This window comes from Typopeltis vanoorti, chromosome 16 (genome assembly GCF_054136105.1).
Source record: "Typopeltis vanoorti isolate ZY-2024b chromosome 16, IOZ_Tvanoo_1.0, whole genome shotgun sequence".
In the NCBI taxonomy this organism is placed as follows: Eukaryota; Metazoa; Arthropoda; class Arachnida; order Uropygi; family Thelyphonidae; genus Typopeltis; species Typopeltis vanoorti.
Window position 1 is genome coordinate 106,588,210 of NC_143564.1, and position 21,652 is coordinate 106,609,861.

At 37.5% G+C, this 21,652-nt stretch overlaps 1 protein-coding gene across 2 annotated transcripts in view; it reads right to left on the reverse strand.

The window, feature by feature from the left end:
• LOC150098246 (dynein intermediate chain 2, ciliary) overlaps positions 1–19,893 on the reverse strand; it is a 504,968-nt gene extending 485,075 nt beyond the window's left edge. The window contains exon 1 of one of the 2 annotated variants that reach the window (XM_090405921.1): positions 19,579–19,893. The gene's annotated coding sequence lies outside the window, so the exon portion shown is untranslated. Of the gene's footprint in view, positions 1–19,507; positions 19,524–19,578 lie in introns of those variants that run through there. The other variant, XM_090405922.1, reaches the window with a different exon arrangement.
• Between the last annotated feature and the right edge of the window lie 1,759 nt (positions 19,894–21,652).

Below are 21,652 nucleotides of genomic sequence, written 5' to 3' on the forward strand. Positions count from 1 at the left end.
AAAAATGAAAATAGAGTGACTGATGAAGAGGACATAGTGGAGTTGTTCAATGAGCACTTTATTGGAGTATTTCATTCTGGAGAATAACATTTTAATACCAGAGGGATAGGGCAGGTTCAGGGTTTAGAGGTGCAAGAGGAGAGTGTATTCCAAATACTGAGTACTCTGGATATCAGTAAAGCTGTGGGACTGGACAGTATTTCACCACGGGTTTTGAGAGAATGTGCTAAAGAACTGACAGCTCTGCTGACCTGGCTCTTCAATAAAACTCTGGCTGTGGGAAAGATACCCAAGGAATGGAAGGAAGGTAAGATAGTGTCGCTGCACAAGGGCAGTAGTAGACTTCTTCTCTCCCATAGTCCTAAATGGACCGCTAAGGAGGAGGCTAACATTCTTTGTTAGCCTCCTCCTCCAATCATCTCGGTCTCTTGTTCTTGATGTCAGTTGAGAAAGGGAGGAATTTGTTCATTTTTTTGATGTTATCAGTCCATTTTAATTGAGGTCGGTCCCTAACCTTTGGTCCTGGAATGATTCCTTCTAGTGCTTGCTTTGGAATGCCATTAGCCCTCTCCACATGTCCAAACCATTTCATCTGTCTTCTTCTGATGACTGTCAGAATATTTTCCCTTTTTCTCCTGTCTATTGAATCAGTCACTTTTCGGACATTTTCATTGGTTTCGTGAGCAGTATAGGGAATTCTCAAAAGTCTTCTGTAAGTTTTCATTTCAAAAGACAAGAGTCTCCTCTCATCTTCCCTCAATAAAGTCCAGGCTTCACAACCATACAAGAGGATAGAATTCAAGGTGTCAATTTGTCTTAGTCTGGTTGCGATTGCTATTCTGTTATCTCCCTCCAATAGGGCCATGGTTGCCTTAGCAATTCGGTATTTAATGTCAGTTTTTGAATGACCATCTTGACTCAATGTGCTTCCTAGATAAGTGAACTTTGTTCTCAGTTTGTTTGTTGCCAATTTGTATATTTAAGAATTCAGTGTCTGATTTTGAGGTTATCATTGTTTTTATTTTTTGTAGGTTTATTTATAATCCATATTTTTTTAATGTTCTGAAAATGTGGCTGGTGATCTCTTGTAATTCTTTTTGTCGTCAGTAGTTGTTAAGGTCTTGGAGAAATTAGTGAGGAACTATATACAATGTTGGGAAGATGAGGGTAATGATATCTGTGAGAATCAACATGGATTTATTAAGGGGTGCTCTTGCTTTAGTAATACGATTGTCTTTTATAATAAAGTGACAAGAACAGTTGATGAGGGAAAGGCATATACTGCCATTTTTTTTTATTTTGCAAAGGTGTTTGACAGGGAGCCACATGATAAACTGATATTTAAGTTGCAGCACATGGGTCTGCATGTCAGATTGGTCAACTGGATTCAGGACTGGCTGTCTGATAGGTATCAGAGAGTTGTGTATGGTGGGACAGTTTCAAGGAGGCAGAGGGTTACAAGTGGAGTCCCACAGGGCTCAGTACTGGGACCTATATTGTTTAATCTTTATATCAATGACATTGTCAGTGGGTTGCAAGGGAATATTCAGTTGTTTGCAGATGATGTGAAGCTGGGAAGGATTATTAGTAATAGTGCAGATGTGGTAGCCCTGCGAGAGAATTTGAATAAGCTAGATAAATGGGCAAATGAATAATGGTGGTGTCGGTTTAATGCAGCAAAATGTAAAGTCTTGAGGTTTGGGATCCATCGATAGGAGGATGCATACTCTATTGGAGGAGCTATACTGGAGGAAGTAGGAGGAGACAAGAAATCTTGGGGTGATGATTGATAGAAAACTGAAATTCAAGGAGCATATTGCAAAGGTTGTGAAGGTAACCCAAAGGATGGCTGCAATACTGAGAAGGACGCTAACCTGCAGAGATAAAAGAGTTATCATTCTGTTGTATAAGACCCTGATCAGACCACACTTAGACTATTGTTCTCAAATTTGGTTCCCAGGATTTTAAGGGGATAAATTAACTGTGGAAAGGGTACAGAGGCGGATAACAAAGATGATTTCAGGACTGTACAATGTCAGTTACAAGGATCGACTGAGGGAATGTGGACTGCAGAGTTTGGTGGATAGAAGAAGGAGAGGTGATATGATTGAGACTTTTAAACTGTTGAGAGGCAGTTACATGGGAGACATTGAGGAGTTCTTTCACTTGGTGGAACGAAGGGAAGGAGCAATAACAAGGGGCCATCCCTGGAAGTTGCAAAAGGAAGCTGTGAGCAAGAGGGTGAGGAGTGGTTTCTTTGCATGCAGAGTGGTTGAACTATGGAATGCATTGCCTGAGAGAGAGAGTGGTTAAAGCAAGAATAGGCAATGAGTTCAAGGAATGGTATGATAGACTTTGTGTTTCCTAAGAAGGGCCTCCCACGATGAGTCTTTTGACTCCATGGAGGCCTGAATAATAATAATAAAAAAAATAATAATAATAATAATAATAATGTTATAACAATCTCATTTGGCATTGTTTTGGTTGATACGCCTCATTCTACGGATGTATTCAAAGCACTCATTGTATTACTGTACCATGAGTGCTTTGAATCAGAAATAATAAAGGTGACATAAAAACTGAAGATAAAGATATTCTGGATGTCTAGAGGAATCAATTTGAAAGAATGTTAAATGAAACAATTATTGACAACAGTGGCAGAAAATATTCATGAGGAATGCAGTCATGAGTGTGTTTGTGTATATATATATATATATATATATATATATATAACTAAAAATTTATAAGGCAGAACACCAGAATAAGATATCAGCATTTTATTTTAATTGACAACACAAAGTTTCATCCTAATTGCACAGTATTTTTTCAGGTGTAAATGTATAAAAAGGGACTGAAAAAAGGTGACAACTGTTATAGAAGAGAATGCTGTTATTTTAAAATATTTCTAATTGTTCAGAACATTGTGCATGTTTATGGATTTATGTGAATGTGTTTGGCTAATGAAAACTAGGATGTCGTTATATCGTTGTTTTATATGGTATCTGTCTGTGTGACTGCCTTATTGTTATATCTCTAACTGTCTTTACTTTAACCTTACAGTTAACATAAATTTTTGTATCACTTAATATCAGATATTCGTTTGCCGACGAATTTGTATTAATTAAAGACTGTGCCAGCCGGCAACTAAATTCAGATATGTTAGTTATCCAAGAATACTTAAAGAAAATGTAGGGATCAAGAAGTAAGCAGTCGTGGTCCCAATTCTTCTATCACTAATGGTTTCCCCTTAAATGCACGGTACGAAATTTTCCAAATGGTAGCTCAAATCCGCAGAAAGGATGACAAACTCATTTGATTATATTTTAAGAAACACATTTATTATTGTACAAAGACAAGTATACATGTTAATCAAATCCTTAATCTTAAGAGAGTCTGGGTTCCCTTTACTTAATTAATCACAAACAAAACTTCTATACTATAGTCCCTTACTTGACATAAATTCCTCACTTCTAAACGTACATCTATTCTCAGACTCTTATAACTAAATTACCTAATATTATCACACATGTAATATTGCATGTAGACACAAGACAACTCAATACTTCTGACATAAACTTCTCTAGGATAATACTTCTTAATCTTACTTAATCCCCCCTCCGAAATTTTAGTTAACAATTAGTTACGTTCTGACCATATAACATTACTGTTCTTAAATCACACAAACAGTTCGGACCTCGGCCTCCTGTTCGGCTGGAGCCTAATATGCTTCCTTCTCAACTATAGACAAAAGTGTCCAAATCGCAGACTGTTCCTATAACACTACACAGAAATAGCATGCTTCCTTAACTTCTGTTTCCTTACTCTTCGGTTACTTTAATTCAACATTTAACATAAGAGAATCTTCCGCTTACCGTTCTTGCCTTGAACTGGATACTTTGGTCGGCTTACTGTACCTTCACTGATGGCGGTCTTGCTATTCCTTTGTTTCCATACGAACCGAAAACACTCATACACAGATATTGTACACTGACGTTGATTTCATCGGTGGCTCTTTCTTCTTATGGATCTGAATACATTGTAGTTGCAGCCTTGGCCCACATAGCATACATAGCAAGGGGGGGGGGATGCTTGCTACACGTGGCGACAAGCTCTACACAGCTCTCCGACAAGAACTAGGTGCTGACGAAACCCAGAGACAAGAGATAAGAGAGCGATTCGAATCCCCACCGAAACCTTTATACTCCAAAACAGCTCCCTCACGCAGTGGTGTCGTCACGCATACGGCGGCTGCCGATTGGACGCCGTGGCTACGAACTGCTTTTACATGGCTTAAAGTTTGCTCTAGCTTATACACATTTACTTGACAATTTATACATGATTTTATATTTTAATTCACTTACAACTAATTTCTACTTAACTCATGGGCTATTTTAACATTGTCTAGAGCTCACACATTTGGATATTTACATGTTCTTGGATTGTTAAATGGCACATTCTCTGTCCGGAGGCATAAGCATGTCCTTATACTCTCCTTATGAGGTAACTTAATGTTGGGTGGGAAAAAAGGGATGATTCATCATTTTTTTCCGACACAACAATGTACTCAAACAAGTTGATACTTGGGTTAATATTTAGGATCTTTTGTCATTTTCAAAGACTCCCAGATTTTTCTCACAATTGTATCATAGCAATGGTGTAATAGTTCTGATTTATCCCATAAAATCTGATATCACATTTGCAAAGTGTCTTGTGGGTCAGCTGAAGAGAGCATATGTGATGACAAAGCTGAGGCTTCACTCCTATGATATTCAATATCTCAAAACTGTTCTTCAATACACCGTCCCATTGATTTTTTTTTGTCTGTCCATAGTAAGATGATGCAATTGCACCACAGCCAATAAACAGCAATACTGAAATGGGCTATGTTGAAGTTTTGTGGATCGAAAATAATGATCACATCTTGATAAAGGGGGTAAATTACTACTTTGATTTTATATTTCTTAAGTATTTTTGCTAGTTTTATGGAAATAGATCTAATATATGAAAGTGTAATGAATTCTCTGTTTTCTTCTTCATTAGAAATTTCTCTCGTCTTATGTCAGTTGAGCAGTCAGGAGATGATGTCGTCATTATTATAACCATTTTGAAGAAATGGTTTCTTTTAAGTTGAAGTTCTTTGGCTAGTAGTTCATCCTTGTCAGTGATGAGGCAGCAGGTTCTTGCTCCTAGTGTGAAAATAATACCCAGTTTTTGAGGTCTATAATAATGGGAAGATATATGTGTGGATATATGTCAGTATGTAAAGGTATCATGTCAGTATCTTTCAAAATATAGAGACTTTTAATTGACCCAATTCCTTAGTTGGTAGAAGGTCCAGAAATGGAAGTTAACCATTAGATTCTAATTCATAGGTGAATATTATGTTAGGGTGTTGACAATTCAGGTATTCATGAAAAAGCATAAGAGAAGGTAATCCATGGTTCCAGACTAAGAATATATCATCAATGTACCTTTTCCATAATTTTGGTTTATAATGATATTGTTCTAGGACCTTGTTTTCGAATATTTCCATAAAAGATTTGCCAAAACTGGCAAGAGAGAACTACCCATGGCTAGACCTGAGCTCTGTTTGTATATTGTATTTTTATATAATACAATATACAAACAGATGAAATACAATGTTTTAGGAGTGCCATAACCTTCTTAGAGAATTTATCTTGTAGCAGTGCAAGCAGATGATCAGTAAGAACATTGGTAAACAGATTAACTATATCAAAGTTTGCTAAAATATCATGTCCATCAAAGATAATATTGCTCATGCTTGAAACAAAATGATCGGAGTTTTTAACAAAGGATGGTGATTATCCTGTTAGGCCCTTTAGTAGTTTAGCTAGATGTTTTGGCAAAAGGTATGTTGGAGAATCTGTCCCTTCTACTATTGGAAATAGAGGTGTGTCTACTTTATGAATTTTGGTCGTCCTGTATAGACATGGAGGAAGAGGATATATTATTATTAAGAGAAACCACCAGGGAGTCAGGGACTCATCGAGGGAGGCCACATACTACACGAACCAGCTATCACACTTATTCTTGAATTCATTCACATTGCTTGCACTCACAACATCCAATGGCAATCCATTCCAATCACGCACCATTCTAGGAGAGAAAAATATAGACCTCACCCTTTTCTTATTGGCATTCACTCTCAGCTTCCAAGGATGTCCTCTTGTCATTTCTCCATCCTCCATAAATTGAAAATTCCATCTACTGAAATCTTCTATGACCCTTTCAGAAGTTTGTAAGTCTCAATCATATCACCCCCTCTTTCTCCTGTTTGCTAGGGTCTGCATTCTACAAATTCTCAATCTGTCTTCATAATCAGTATTCCATAATCCTGATATCATTTTTAACACTCTCCTTTGCACTCTCTCCACTAGATCGGAATCACAACGAAAACCAGGAGACCAGACCTGCACACAACAGTCCAAGTGAGGTCTTATCAAGGCCTTGTAAAGAGGCAAAATGACATCCTTATCTTTACATGTGAACTTTTATTTCATCATTGAAATTATCTTTTGAGCTGTATTTGCAATCTTTGCTACATGGCCCCTGAACTTCAACTTCATATCTACTAATACTCCAAGATTCCTAGCCTGATCAGTTTCATCTAGCATAATCCCACCAATATAAAATGACATTGGATATCTGTTCACTGATATCATATGACTTTACAGGGTGTAAGGTGTGGGTAGTAGGGTCAGCAGTCACATCAAACTGTTTGGTAGCTAGGTGGAATTGGTCCCCCACTGCTCATGCAACTCTCACTTATGGCTCCAAGTAGCTTGTACAGTGCACCAGCGGCTACACCCTGGGACCGTGCTTCGACTGGCATGCAAAACTAAGTGAGGGTATCAGCATTTTATGTGTAGTGAAGGAGAGTATCTCCTCATTGTTGCACTTGAAGAATGGAATGGCAGAGTTAGCAGATGACCAAAATTTAATTTGACAATGGTAATGAAGGCATGACAGCAAATAATGTGACATAGTCCAGGCACACTCTGAGACAAAACAGAGATGTGGCCAGTCACTGTGGAAGAGACAGGAACATCACCATGTAACCTTCCATAGGAAACCATGAAGGTTTGTGTATATGTATTGAGGCAAAAAAAAAGCCATCACCAACCTGGAAAAAACCTGTAGAAAGCAACTAGGGTAAATCATATTCAACACCGGAAATGCTCAGAGATATGGATAAATAAAAGTTTTACAGTGGTACATTGCATAATTCACAAGGCCTAGTTTGCATATCTGGAGGAACTGAATTACAGATTATTGCAGTAGAGTTCTCATAGTATCCATTTATAAAAAATTAAATAAAAATGAATCTGAGAATTACAGCATATATATGTCACTTTAAGACAAATACTTCACAAATGATGGTAATATAACAAGGATTTGTATTTTAAGTTTTGTAGATCTAGAAAACACATATGGAAAATTGTCAAGAAAATAAAATCTGTTCAAAATTCTACATTTATATACTACCTGATCAAAACTATCAAATTTGCCTTATCGTCCCAACTCTTACTCTAAGATGAAAGGCATCAATATGGAGTTGGTCCACTGTTTGCTGCTAGAACAGTCTTCAATCTACTAGGAAGGCTTTCTTAGATTTCGTTACAATGATGCTATAATTCTCTTCCATTCTTCCAGAAGAGCATTAGTGAGGTTAGTCACTGATAATGGACAATATGGCCTGACTTGCAATTGGTATTCTAATTCATCCCATAGGTGTTTTTGATGGGTTGAGATCAGGCCTCTGTGCAGGCTTGAAAAGTTCTTCCACACCTGTCTCATCAAACCATTCCTGCACAGTTTGTAGATAGGGACATTGTCAAGTTAATACAGGAAACAGCCTTCACTGAACTACTGTCATAAAGTTGGAAGCACAGAATCGTATAGAATGTTATTATAGGCTGCAACGTGATTTCCCATCACTGGAACTAGGGCAGGAGCCCAAACAATGATGCCTCCTCCATCAAATTTCACAGTTAGCACAATACATTTGAGCAGGTAGCATTCTCCTGCATCTGCCAAACCCAGATGTCCATCAGACTGTCAGATGATGAAGTGTGATTTGTTACACCAGAGAATGTGTTTCCAATGGTGGCAAGCTTCACACCACTCCAGCTGATGCTCTACATTGCTTGCTAATGCTGACGTTAGATCTGTGTGCAACTGCACAGCCACGGAAACCCATGTTCTTTAGCTTCCAATGAACAGCTGTGGTGCTGATGTAGATTGCAGATACATTTTTGAACTCGTTAGCAAGTGCGTCAATCAAGAAAAGGCAATTTTTTTATGCCACGTGGTCCAGCACTTGGTAGTCCTGCTCTGTGATTTTATGTGATCTACCAGGCTGACTGTGTTAATCTTACTCCTAGGCATTTCCTCTTTACAATAATGCCACTTACATGGGATAGCTGCAGCAGGGAAGAAATTTCCCAAACTCAGTTACTGCAAATTGTAACATTCTATGAGAGTGCATGTTGAAAGTTGCTGAGCTCTACTACAGTATAGCCTATTTTACTGTTAATGTTTGCCTAAGATTACAAGATTGCATACTTACTTTTATATCTGTAAGAGCCACAGCTGTGATGTATATAGCCATATCCACTACTACGAAAGGATGTCTGAATATTTATGATCAGATAGTGTACGAGTGTAACTGGGGCATTATACATAACGTTCCTATTGCTCTCCATGCAAAAAACTTGCTTCTTGTCCTCTTATTCATTACATCTTTAAGCGACTTCTTCCCCTTGTTATACTGTATGAAAAATCTCATTGGTGGCAACCTGTAGTCTGCAGAGTCTGCAGTAAATATATCTCAACAGCTTACACATCTCAATCACATTATCTCTTCATCTCCTTTCCAGCAGATTCTGCATATTACATGCCCTCAGTCTATCCTCATAACCAATGCCATGCAATTACAATATCATTTTTGTTATCTACCTTTACATAGTAATAGATGTCCTTCAAATCCTGGTGAAGCTCTAAGCACAGTAATCCCAATATGAAAGTACGATTAAGGGAAACAATGATACAATCACTCTCCTCCCTCCCCCCCCACTGGTTAATATTCTCTTTAATACTGCAGCAATCTACTGTGTTGTCTATAAGGATCTCAAATTTCTAGACATTACATTTAGTTGTATTAAAACTCCGTAGTGCAATTGGAAGAACGACGGTACATTGCGCTCTTCGATTGGAATAGGCCTAAGTTCGATTCTCGTCGCGACGGGAGGAATCTTTATCTGGTCGAATTCAATCGAAGGTGAGTTAGCCGATCTCATACGGAGGTAGCAGGGTTTTTTCTCCTGGAAACTCGGGTTTTTCATCCCAAATACATACAAATTGGCCCTTCAGAATTCACGCAATTTACAGACAAAAATTACTAGTTGTGGTGGTGTTGGAAGTGGGCGGTAGATGGCGTTGATGGAGATGATTCGTAGTAGAGGTTAGGTGTGGAGACAGTTGTAGATGTCCTCCCACGATGAGTCTTCGGACTCCTTGGAGGTATCAGGAATAATAATAATAATAATAATAAACTGATATCCCCCATTCATTTCCCTATCTGTCCAACTTATTCAAATCCTCCTGAAGAGCCATAACATCAGCACTCTTAGTAATAACCCTGTTAAGTTTCACATCATCTGCAAAAAACTGAATGTTTCTTTCTGAAATCAAAAGACAATATCAATGACATCAAGGTTGAACAGTAATGCTTCCAGTACTGAACCCTATGGAACCACAGTTGGAATCTTCTTACTCGCTGAAAATGCTTCTCAACACACAACTCTTTGATATCATTAGAAAGCCAGCTTTCAAATCCACTCCAATAGGCCAATATCTAAACCCAAACACTGCAATTTAAACATCAACCTTATCATGTGGCATCTTATCAAATGCCCTTGGAAAATCCAGAAAACTGACAGTATATTCTTTTTCCTTACCATTGCTCTTTATCATTAAACCTTCATAAATAATGAAGGTTAGCATGGATACCCTCATCTTCCCAATTACGTAAATGATCTCTTATTAATTTTTCCAAAATCTTAACAACCACAGGAAAATACAATGCAGTCTATAGTTTGACATATCCATTCTATCATCACCCTTAAACAATGACCATTTTCCCCTCCTTCCACTCCTTAGGAACTTTCCCCATTGCAAGACTTTAATAAACATCCAGGTCCACGACATGGTCAGTTCCTTAGAACTTCCCATTTAGTCTGCTCTACTGGCATCCCAAAGGTTCAGTATTTGTAATACATCCAATTCTTTCACTTTCTCTCGAGGAATAAAACTGGCTTTACCAGGATGAAACACCCTAATAAAGTATCATTAAACATCATCTGCATTGATTACCCAACTACCATCTCCATCCAGCATGATTGTTTGCCCCCAATTATTTTTTTCTACTTCTGGCCGCACAGAAAAATAACTCCTTGAGATTCATCTGGGATTGCAATACTAGTCTCCTCTCAAATTCTAATTTTCCTCTCCTTAATTCCCGTAATTCTCATTTGATTTTCCTAGCACATCTACTCCAAATCCCTTTATCTTTTCCATATGAGACATGCAATTTGACATTGCCACTAACAAATGTTTCTTAAATATGATTATTATTATTACCCCATGACCCCATGGAGTCAAAGACTCGTCTAGCAGGTCCTATTATCATACGCACAGTTCACCATACCATTCCTTAAACACATTAATTTCTCTGCAGACACCGCACTCTCAGGCAAGGCATTCCAATCATTCAGATCCTTATCCACTATCACCCCAAGATCTCTTATTTCCTCCAACTCTGCATGCAAAAAAACCTTCTTCTCACTCTACAGTTTCTGTAGTCTCACCAACATTAATCCTATAACAACCCCTTACTAATTTATAGATGTCTATCATATCTCCCCCTCTTCCTCCTATCCACTAGACTCTGTAAATTGCATCTTCTCAACCTTTTCTCATATTCCACATTCCAGATGTCAGAAACTACCTCAGTCAGTCATTCGCCTCTTGACTCTTTCCAACATCTCCTTGTCCTTTTGAAAACCAGGTGACGAAATCTGTGCACAGCAGTCCATGTGTAGCCTAATCAAATATACAATGGAACAAGAATCTCTCTACTTCTACAAGTCAGTGTCCCCCCACATCATTCCCAGAAGTCTTTGTGTTGTCTTCACAATTTTGGCAATGTGTCCCCTAAATTTCAGATCTTTATCCACTATCACCCCAAGATCTCATATTTCCTCCATCTCCGACAATATATCCCCCACCAAGCATAAATTCTACATTCCATCATCTGCTTTGTTTTTCAAATCTTAAAACTTTATATTTTGCAACATTGAACTCGGATCCCCCATCCCGTGCCCATTCACTCAATTTATTCAAGTCTTCTTGTAAGGCCACAACATATTCACTACTCTTCCTAGTTCATCACAACTTTGCATCATCTGCAAACAACTGAATATCTCCATCCAAATTTTCACCAATATCATTAACATATATGTTAAACAGTAATGGTACTAAAACAGACCCCTGAGGTACACAACTAGTGACTTTCCTCTTCTGGGATATTGCTCCCCCATACACAACTTGCTGATACCTTTCAGATAGCCAGTCTCCAATCTAATGTACTAATCTAGTTTGACGCCCCATCTGCTCTAGTTTGACTATCAACTTATCATGCGGTAAATCAAAAACCTTTGTGAAATCTAAGTATATTACTGTACATCGCTCTCCTCTGTCCAAGGAAGCCATTGCCTTATTGTAATAAGTAGATTACTAAAACATGACCTCCCTTTAGCAAATCCATGCTGTCCATGAAAGATAAATTGGGTTGACAACAATACCATTGTTGTCAACCCAATTCTGGATCCTAGTTCTCACAAGCTTCTCCAACAACTTAACCACAATACCTGACACACAGATAGGCCTATAATTTGATGCTTGAGTTCTATCACCTCCCATATGAAGTGGCACAATTTTGCCCTCCTTCAAGAAACTTGACCCAGTGCAAGACTCATATTAAAAAAATATGTCAAGGCAGATGTCAACTCCCTGGCACATTCCTTCAGAATACGTGGTGATATATATTATCAAGTACCACAGCATTATTAACATCAAGTTTGTCAACTCTCCATACACCTTTTGCTCACTTACAGTCAGTCTGATTAATTAACTCCACTATATCTTCCACAACAGTTGTCCTTATAACATTTTCTCCAGTCAATGGCATCCTTCCATAATCATTCTTTTTTTTTTTTTTTGCTGGCTACATATTGAAAGAACTCCCTAGGATATTTTTTGGCTTCATGAGCTAACTGCTATTCATACCTCACTTTTGCAACCCATACCAACCAAGTCTTGCCTTGCCTTGACTGGTCTTTGTAATCCTCATAGAATTGGTTATTACCATTTCTCTTATGCTGCCTCCATAATGCACTTTTTCTCTGTTGCATGTTAATCTCTTTACTTATCCATTTCGCACCTACCTTATTTAACCTTCTGACCCTTGGAATACATTTAGATACTGCTTCTACTAGATAGTTCTTGAATATCCCCCAAGCTGTATTGATCTCTTTTCCAACTAACTCCTCACTCCATGTTACACCTGCAAGCTGTCTTCTAAGCTCTTCAATCACCACCCTTGTAGTTCCACATATACCCTTTTCTAACAGAGATCCTCACACTGCTAGTCACTCCAAGAAATAACATTTTTTGTAAGTTCCTTTTGAAGATGGCAACGTGACGTTGCCGAAATATCGGAAATATTTATTAAAGTGTAACTTAATTTATATTCTTATCTATGCTGTCAATTCCTTAAGTGATTTAGTAATGCAAAACCAATGTATAAGCCTGTCTACGAGAATCCAACCAACTATTTCATTCTATTCACATTTATCTCATACCATACTGCCTCAAAACCAATGGCACTATTTCCCTCTTGCATCTCTACTTTGTATGGATATAGCTCTTTCTCTATCATCAGTAGCACTCCCCATCCCATTTTTACCCTTTCTATCCTCATGAAACACATCATACCCTTCCATCTCTGTTCCTGTCAGGATGTCATCCTAATCCAGCCATGTCTCATTTATTCCAACAATTTTTGAGCAAACAGACTAATGCAATGATTTCATTTGCATTGTTTCTTACACTTCTAGCATTTGTATACAAACACAACAGCTCATTCCTGGATCTATAGCTAGTTCCACTGATATCACTCATTTGATATGATTTCTTCATGCTCAACTCAAGTCATTTCCATTTCTCCTTATTCATTTTAGAACTATCTTCAAATCCAACCATTTCCTTTTAATCCCAGGTCATCCCCTCCCTTTCCTCTCTACACATACATTCACATCCTCTTGGAGCATTCACTTTTCTCACGCGTTTCCCTCTCCACCCTGAGTCACCCCGTTTCCCTGTCTTGCACACCCGTTCTCTCATTCTCTATACTCATGCCGCTCACTTCTTCATTCATTTCCATCTCTTCAATCTCTCCAGCTCTTCCACATCGCTTCCCATTTGATCAGATTCATTCTCTGCACTCATTTCTTCACCTTCCAGCAACATTCTCTCCAAGCAACTTACACCAAAAGCACCCAAATGCAGTCCATCACTCTTATACAGTTTACTTCATCCTTCAAACTCATTCTACACATTAACAAATTGCACTCCTTTCTCCTCACACATTTCTGGTAACATATCATTCATAATCCTCTTGTGGGAATGGGTGCTTGGGGGAAGGGGGGGCGACATCAGGTAAGACAGAGTCCAGTGGGGTCGAGAGGGAATAATGATAGGTATAGAAGCAGTGACATTTTTATGCTTTATACTAATGCCAAGAGTATCCGAAATAAAGGAGATGAATTGGTAGCACTGATAGCATCAGCCTGGCCAAAGATTATTAGGATCTCTGAGATGTGGTTTGATGGAGGATAATATAATAACAAGGAATTGAAGTAGCAGGATACAGCATTTTTCAGCAGGATAGGAAAGGAAAATGTGGTGGTGGAGTACTGCTTATGATAAGTGATGACTTATGTCCTCTAAGAGTGAAAGTCTTTGGAAGGAAGTGACACTAATGGTTTTGAAAGCATATGGTGTGAGGTAGAAGTATCCAAAACAGGATATTTAGTGGGGTGTTGCTACAAACCAAAGAGCACAGAGGGTGAGGAGCAGGAGATGTTTAGGCAATTGAGCTTGGCAAGTGCAAGAAGAATGATTGTTATGGGAGATTTTAACTACAGCAGTATAAGCAGTGAAGAGGAAAATACATGTAGTAATAAGGGGATGGAATTTCTACAATTCTTGAGTGGACACAAGAGATTCAAGAGTCATAGTGTCAGAAGAGCTGATAATAAGTGAGATGACATCTCTCCCACCAGTTGGAGAGGGTGACCATGTGGTTTTGACTGGGAAGATGAATAGACATGCAGGTGTATCAAAGAAAAGGGAACGTATGTGGAATTATAAGGCAGGTGATTATAACAGTCTTAGCTGTCAACTAAGGGAAGTTCCATGGTGGGCAGAACTGGATGGCCAGGATATCATTAGTGCTTGGGAAATTGTGAAGGAATATTTGTTAGCAGCAATAGTGAACTGTATTCCACGAGTAAAGAAGTGGACACAATTTGGTGTAAAGTGGATGACAAACAATATCAAACAGGAACTGCAGTTGAAAAAGAGATTACCTTTATTGGTTAGGTTAGGTTACTTTATAATGATTTCCAACCGATAAAGGTTAGGTTAGGTTAGTTTAGAATGATTTCTGATTTCATTGAGTGCAAAAGAAGTACTTTCCTTACTTTTTTCATTATAAACTAACTTAACCTAATCTAAGCTGTTACAATTTCTATTGAGAATGAAAACCAATATATAAAACATATAAACATGTTTTTATTACATTTACCAGACTCCTCTAGAAATTATTCACTTTAACCGGTAATTATTAATAACAACCGGCAATTATTAATTATAAAAATTATTAATAACAAGTCTGCAAGATTCTCTGACTAAATTGAATAGCTGTTGTAATAGATATGGTATGAAGGTCAGCAATAAAAAGACAAAGACAATGAAAATAGGCAGAATCATTGAAAATGTCAACTGTGTTGTGAATGGAGAACCTGTGGAACAAGTAAAACATTTCAGCTACTTAGGCACAATTTTTACTGAAGATGGTAAACTAAATATAGAAATAGACAACAGAATCAGCAAAGCTGGTATCGTGGGAAGTCAATTGAATAAATTCATATGGAATAAGAAAGAAATTAGTCGGAACACTAAATTAGCTGTATACAAGACTGTGTTCAAACCAATTTTAACTTATGGATCTGAGAGCTGGGTCAGAAGTAAAACACTTGACCAAAGACTAGAGACCGCAGATATGAGAGTCCTGAGAAAGATTAGAGGCGTGAACAGATGGCATCAATGGCAATATCATATTAAAAATGAGGATATTAGGAAAGAACTTGACATTGTCAGCATACAGGAATGCGTTAGCAGAGCTAATCTCAGATGGTATGGTCACTTAAATAGAATGGGAGAGGAAAGATTAGCAAAACAAGTGTTCTCTGCCAGGTTGGCAGGAAAACGACCCAGAGGAAGACCAAGATATAGGTGGATTGATACGGTACAAAGTGCCTTAGACGATAGAAATATAAGATCTGATAATGTTGGAGTCTTGACAAGTAACAGACTGATTTGGAGGAAAATTGTAGATAGGAAGTTAGTAATGATGTAATTTTTTCATGTAGTACTGTCATATCCTGTACACCCCTTGAGGGTACATGGCAGGAATTTGATGATGATGATGATGATGACCGTAACATATATATATATAAAAATCTAGTGCACTGTCAGGATTCTTATAGCTATTATTGCTCTCTGCAGCCTCCACTTGGCTCTGCCATATACTATATACACCCACTCATTCTTCGTGTTATAAGTTAATTAATTAATGAGCTTATGATGATATAATGGCCATGAGTTGTGTATAATGAAGTAATACCTTATAAAAGCCAAGTTACTAGTGATGTACCACAGAATGATCTTTTTAAGATCATTACTGCTTAACTTATATGTTAATAACACTGACATATAAATTGATATAGGTCAACATGTTAACACATGATAGTGACATATCATTACCATAAGATATGTCAGTAATGATGCAGAGTGGTGACAGACATGAAGAGTGAAATGAATGTTATAGCTGTCCAAAAGGATTTCAACAGAGTGGTTGTGTAGGCACATGGTAAAGGTAACTAACCCATTCCAAGCAACAAAGTTTATGGGATTTAAATTTGGAAGGTGAGGATGCGATGTTATTTTTTTATGTGAGCCTACAATTCATTGCTTGATTGAATATGACGTGGCCTAAGATTGTTGGTATTAGTGAAACCTGACTATCAGAATCGGATATGGTAACTGGGATCGAGTGTAATGGATATATTTTTAGGAATAACAGAAGAGATAGGAGAGGATGAGGAGTACTACTAATGATATCAAATGACTTAAGTCCAGTTAGGATAAAAACAAGAGAAAACAATGATGGTAACAATGTCCAATGTAGCGGTTAGTTGAGTCTATCTTGTGTGAAGCAGAGGCTAACAAAATGAAATATATGGTGGGTTGTTGGAAAACTGGAGACTCAGTTGCAGGGAATGAAGAAATGCATTGCCTATGAGTACTAAACGAGTGGTCATTATGAGTGAAATTAATTTTCCAAACATTGACTAGGAAGATGAGAAATCTCATAATAGAGGAATTTATTGAATTCCTGCGGGACAACTTTCTCAAGCAGCATGTGAAAGAAGGAACATAAGATCAACTCGAGATGTGGATTTGCTAAAAGTATCAGAAGGGGTCTCTGTTAAGAACATGGCTATTTTACCACCAGCTGGTCACAGTGATCACGCTGCACTTTCTTCACGAAGTATCTAATTGTATTGATTCTCCGATTAGAACAGGTTACATCTGGAAATTATGATCAACTTAAGAGAATACTATCTTTGGTCCCATGGTATCAGTTACCGAATGTGAAAAATGTGAGCAATGCATGGGAATCTTTGAAAAAGTGCTTAAATGAAGCAGTATCTGGATGTACCTCTAGTGTTCGAAGAATAAATAGGTTAGGAGTGAAATGGATGTGCAACCTTATTAGGCAAGAGACTGACAAGAAGAAGATGATGTGGAAAGAATATCAAGAGAATAAGAGTGTGAGAAGTTATGAAATATATAAAGCTCAGGCCAAAAAAGTAATGAGTATTGTGCAGCAAGCAAAATCGAACTATGAAAAGAAATTGACCATGCAAGCTAAAGGCAATCCAAAAGAATTTTATCATTATGATGCAAGCAAAAGAAAGAATGAATGTGAAAGAATAACTTTATTGAATGCAGAGGTTACTCTAGTGTCGAAAGCTAATGAGTGCTCACTTTGCTAAGATATATCAACCAGGTGTATGTAACATGTCACACGGCCCTACTGCTATATTTGATGAAGAGGTTCATGAAAATAAGGTTGAAGGGCTATTGCATAACCTGGACAAGAATTTGTCAATAGGGACAGATGGAATATCAGCACATTTGCTAAAGGAATGTTTAGCTGAACTGGCTAGGCCTTTCACATGTTTGTATAACTTGAACCTCAGCTCAGGAATGATACCACAGGAATGGAAGGAATGCAGGATAGTTCCATTGTACACAGGTAGTGAAAAAACTGATGTGTCTAACTACTGATCTCTTAGTATCTCTGGTGTAGTAGTGAAGATTTTAGAGGTTGGTAAAAACTCACATACAAAAATGGGTAGACAAATAAGCTATACTCTGCAAGGAGCAGCATGGGTTTACTAAAGGATGGTTATGTTTTAGCAATTTGCTCAGATTTTATAACAACGTTATGGCTGAGTTGGATAAAGAGAATGGATACACTATGATAATGTTGGATTTTTCTAATGCATTTTATAGGATACCACACGAAAGGCTGAAGATATAAAAAAGTGGTATACAGTGGATGTGAATCTGTCAGGAGTGTACCACAGGGTTCAGTCCTTGAACCATTACTGTTCAATCTATACATTAAAGACATCAGGCAGGGTCTAACATTAGGTGTGCAATTGATCATCAGAAGATCAGCAGGGCAATCAGAGATGCTACTGATAATCAGCACTTACAAATTGATCTCAACAGGTTGGAAATTTGGGAAAATGGCTGTAAGTTTAATGTTAGTAAATGTTGAGTTATGCACTTTGGTGTGTTGAGATTTCCAGCAGAATATTATATTAGCACGGTTATGCTACAGGAAACTGAAGCAGCAAGGGATCTTGATGCATTCCTGGATAGGAATTTGAAGTTCAAAGGTCACTTAGCAAAAGTTGCAAATACAACTCAGAGGATAATTGTGATGGTGAAGCAAACCTTGATACCTAAAGCTTCAGAAATCATTTTGCCTTTCATCATCTGATGAAACTTTTCATTATATGGGGGGGGGGGGGATTCATTTCATGGAAGTTAAGTTTGTTCACAGTCAAGAAAGGGATAAGAGCTAAGTTTTTCTCTCACAGAGCAGTCAGTGAGTGGAATAATTCGTCTTTAGGAGTAGCAAGTGCATCTAGTGTGAATGAATTTAAGGGAAGGTATGACAGCTGGTTTGGGTGATTTATAGCCTCCCTCGATGAGTCCTTGACTCTCTGGAGGTCTCAGATAATAATAATAATACATTAGTATAGCGAGCAGATACACTATCCATGCAACCAACCAATCTAGCAAGTATGACTGATACATATAAATGCAGAAAAGACTTCTCACAGAGTGAAGACAGAGATAGAACAAGAACCATTTATGAAAGTTGAAGCTGAATGCTGCAGAGGATAACGAAGAGGGTTTTTTGTTCAGAGAGTGGTGGGCATGGAATGTCCCAAAACTGTAGTTAGTGTGGAAACAGCAAACATGTTTAAAGCAAGGTTTGATGAGAACCGTGCTTGCCATGAGAGGCCCTCCCACAATGAATTTCTGATTATAATAATAATAATAATGCTAAGAGGGAAAGAATTTTTCTGACTTCATAATGTGGAGTCAAAATCTCTAAATCCCTGCAACTTCCCAGTCCATTTTTTATTATAACTAAGCACTGCAATTCTGCAGTACATCTGAAAATGGTGCCACTTTTGGAAGCTCATTACTTACATTTTGATGAACTACACAGAACATCTATTATTATATGAAACCACTTAAACTGTTTATACTTAAACAATTATACTTTCAGATGCATTTTGAAAAAAGCATGTTCTCTTTAACTACTCAACTTTCTTTTTTCTAAAGTGTACTCATTTCTTGTTTTTAAAATTTTGTACATTTTGCAAGCTCTAATAAATTTTAAATAAATGCTATATTATGTATGAACTGCACAAATTATTTAACAACCTTTGATAAAAACTCAGAATTATTATTATAATAGCAATCGTACTCTATATATAAATAATCGACAATGCTTTTTTTTTTTTTCACTATCTGACACATATATGACAATAGCCTAACCTAAGTAGAACACTAGCTGTGGCTTTTAGTCATGTGAGTAGTTTCCACATTACAACATATATTATTATATGACCAGCAAAGGTTGGTAGATTGGCTAATGCCTCAACAAAAAGTTAAGCAAGTTTGAGAGCGGTTAGTAGTTGGAAGGGATCAATCATTCGATGCTGTTGGCATCGACGATTATTATAATGATGATAATAACTATTGATAATTGATAATATAATGATGATAATAACTTAAGGGGATAAAAATCCCTTATTGTTTTTCAGCCAGTAAGCGAAACTAAGATCGAAAACTACGATCTGAACGTTTCATGCCGACGAACTGTCGGCGGATCCAAGCGTAAATGACCACTTGGTACTGCCACACCACGGCAACTCGTTGCAAAGGTAGAGCAAGCTCCCTCACTATTCTTGATATTTTCTCATAATGTAAAAACACACCGCTCTTAGGAGAGGTTGTACTGTTTTACATTATGAGGAGAGGTCACTACCCAGACCGGTTTCAACCTTTTTTGAGGTCTCATCAGTGAGTAGCTAGACCTAGAATAGACCTAGAATATCAGAGTTTAAGTGAAAAGAACTTACATACTTTTGCTGTACGATTGCCAGAAAGGTGTGTCACTATATTATATTATAATATATTATAACTAGGATGAAAATTCAAACAGCTATTTTTTTCTGTTGATAAGCGAGGTTGATAAGTTAAGGGGATAAAAATCCCTTATTGTTTTTCAGCCAGTAAGCGAAACTAAAATCGATGCCACACCAAGGCACTTGGTAGTGCCTTGGTGTGGCACTACCAAGTGGTCATTTACGCTTGGATCCGCCGACAGTTCGTCGGCATGAAACGTTCAGATCGTAGTTTTCGATCTTAGTTTCGCTTACTGGCTGAAAAACAATAAGGGATTTTTATCCCCTTAACTTATCAACCTCGCCAGAAAAAAATAGCCGTTTGGCTTTTCATCCTGATGATAATAACTATTATTATTATCATCATTATTATTATGCGACACCTCCAGGGAGTCCAAGGACTCATCACAGGAGGGCACTCAACTTCGCTGAATACATCTCACCCGTCCCACTTATTATTATTATTTGACACCTCCAAGGAGTCCAAAGACTCATCGAGGGAGAGTGTGCCAACAGCATCGAACGATTGGATCCCTACCAACTACTACCCGCGCTCAAACTTACTTAACTGAGCCATTAGTAGCAGAGGCTCTACCAATCGACCAGGCTTCTGTGAATCATAAGGTGGTAAAGCACTTTACTACTCAATGTGTGTGTGTATATATATATAAAATCATAATAGATATATATATTGCATTTTATAGATTTTACATAGTCCAGAAACCATGCTGTAGAGACCAAACATAGAACTTTTTTCAAACGTCTAATAAGCGCAGCGATAGTCTCACGCCAGGCAATAAAATTTATTTCCCACCTAAAGTGTGCATACTATTAGTGTAATATAATTTTTATTATGCCTACCATTAAAGAAATACTTACTGAAGATAGTTTCGAAAAACACTGACCTAAGAAATACTAAATTTTATTTTTCAAAATTGAAATGACTGTTCTAGTGGCTGGTGTAAACAAAACCCGAACACCAAATTGCCTTCACAGATTTCTAGCAGCAAATGCTCGATTTCGAGAAATTGCGTATATAATAATAATCCGACAGAGGGAAGGGAAGACACATTAGTTACTACATATACGGTGTAATAATGCCAATTATCATTGGTGTCATTAGGCAAATATTGGTCAAAACTGTAAATTGATTTATGAGAGGCAAAATGTAATTAAGTAAAAACAACAATACGTTAACAGTTAATAATACCCAACAACTCCAATTCGATAGAGCCTCTATCCCCAATAAATAAATGACAGCACATCGCTCAGGGAATTCCATTCAGTGTGATCTCAAATATTTTTCGCCACAAACACGGACGATGTGTTTAATAAAGAGAAGAAAAGATAACATAGTCATAGGCAGTTTAATCGTTTAATCTATAATACCGAAGGACAATTATAATTCATTTCATATCATATTCAGCCAATATCCTCACTGG